Source organism: Macrobrachium rosenbergii, chromosome 30 (assembly GCF_040412425.1).
Source record: "Macrobrachium rosenbergii isolate ZJJX-2024 chromosome 30, ASM4041242v1, whole genome shotgun sequence".
NCBI classification, from domain to species: domain Eukaryota; kingdom Metazoa; phylum Arthropoda; class Malacostraca; order Decapoda; family Palaemonidae; genus Macrobrachium; species Macrobrachium rosenbergii.
This window is the reverse complement of record NC_089770.1, coordinates 29,132,991-29,135,490: the sequence shown is the minus strand read 5'-3', so window position 1 is coordinate 29,135,490 and position 2,500 is coordinate 29,132,991.

Below are 2,500 nucleotides of genomic sequence, written 5' to 3'. Positions count from 1 at the left end.
TTATTAATTATTTTTTCTTGTGAAAGTGAATTATGCTCATCAAGTATCTTGATAAGTAAGACGGTACTTTATGGAATAGGATTAAACAAGATAGGAATTCTTCTGTCGTCTCTTGGTATTGTTTCTCATCCGTCTGGCACTGCCTTTCGTAATAACTGGTTTTTCTTTTTCTTTTTCTCAGGATAATATAGATCAATGAATACGTAAATGAGAAGTATATATACGGCACAGTCGTCTGGGTGGAAAGGAGTCGTTATCTGAAAAATTTTATATATATAGCCTATTTTAAAGGTATGGTCCATGGCGGGCTGGTACTGTTAATTAATAAAATGGTGATATTTCAAATAATATACGTAATGCAAATAACATTAAGTTAATGATGACAGATTATTATTATTATTATTATTATTATTATTATTATTATTATTATTATTATTATTATTATTATTATTATTACTGAATATGAACAGTGCATCAGCACCATTGATTTTCTATGCAATATCTTTTCTATCTGAGATTCGGGAAAACGTATTTGCTATACAGAAAATATTCTTTACAAAAGGAATGGCATTATTATTATTATTATTATTATTATTATTATTATTATTATTATTATTATTATTATTATTATTATTATTATTATTATTATTATTATTATTATTATTATTATTATTAAATTATTATCATTATTATTATTATTATTATAAATCCTACTTACTTACATGAACACAATATAAGGAAACATAACAGGTAATATCAATGTACAATCTGCGGATACCTGTCAACGAAATTATACTTTGCTGGGGGTCTTTGCAGATGAGTGGGGGAGGGAGGGGAAGGGGGTGGGAGCAGAGGGAACATGGCTCTTATCAGCAGTGATTTCAGCGTCTATTCAAATGAAAGCAAATGCCCTCAGTGATAACGTATGCGTCCGCGAGCGCTGTGCAATAATGTAGGAGCATTGCTCAGGTGCAGACACGACTTGGAGAGCGAGGTGAGTTATTGCACTTACAGGTATGACGATAGTAACAGAATCATACTTGACTTTATTAGCACTTGCCTTCAAAATAGCTTTTCATGGAAGTTTGTAAGTTATTTCTGGAAAATGTCTCAACTTTAAATGTCTTCTGCTTTACTTTATTCCCTTTTTATACATTTTGGAAAGTTTAACGTAAATCTTCTGACAACTTCAAGCTTGTGGGTTTTAGCAGATTCCTTTGTCTTAGGTAGTTTGACCTTTAAAACAGCCTTTCATTTCAAGTAGAAATGTCGGTTTTCATTCATTTTATAAATGTATTCTGTGTGTGAGTAAACTCAAATGTTAAATTTTCTAATTACAGTTTTTATTTTTTTTTTACCACCATGTAGAGCAATTAGGATTCATTTTTCCCATGGAATATTTTTCATCCTGCCGAAGAGAGAGAGAGAGAGAGAGAGAGAGAGAGAGAGAGAGAGAGAGAGAGAGAGAGAGAGAGAGAGAGAGAGAAGAATGCGTACCTAACTAAGGAGCCTTTAATAATGAATCACACAACATGTGTATTGCATGATACATTTAATCTGAACTGATCACCTAAGAACTTTAGCTGTGTTGTCTAACCACTTTTAAAGTCTTCCTTCTTTGTTTCAGCTGTTCAGCTTTCTTTTTCGTTTTGAGTGTTGCAGTGTTGTCAGTTCATTCTGTTTCTAATTTTATTTATTTATTGGTCCCAAAACAGTCACACGATTAATTGGTGACCCAGTTGTAAAAGTGAACGTGATGAAAAACACCTACAATGAAAACATCGGTATCAGGCTGATGTTCAAATCAATAGAACTAAATAACCAAGTAGAAACGATTATGCAAATGATTCATAAACTCTGAGAACACGTCATTAGACTTCTGATTAGTAATCTTATTTAAAAGACGATCTGCAATGACCGAATTAAACGTACGATTCTCTCTCTCTCTCTCTCTCTCTCTCTCTCTCTCTCTCTCTCTCTCTCTCTCTCTCTCGTATGTATTAATTCTCGTCGCTTTTCGCAGAAAATTTATGTGAAAATCATGAAAGTATTTCTAAAAAAAAGACGAATAATTTTGCAAAACGAAGATTAAAAGAGCAACTTACGAAATTAGAGGAATTTTAATTTCGCGAGAGCACAATACACCGCGAACTATTCAAGCCCCATAATTACCGAAGCTTTAGTTGGGATCATGAAGAGCATACTTGAGATTAATGCTCCCGTGGGTCCACAGGGTTTGCCTTTGATATCGAGCTACCAAGGCTCTAAGTTCTAAGTGACGTCTTAATAAGCTCTAATGGTCCCAGAAATCAAATATTCGTGTACTTTAAAAACTCTAATAAAACTGAAGAAAGATGCGTCAAACATTTCATGAAGGAAAATTGTTTAAACCGGAAGAAAAACACACACACAAGTATGGATACAAACGTACATATTTAATGTATATATATATATATATATATATATATATATATATATATATATATATATATATATATAT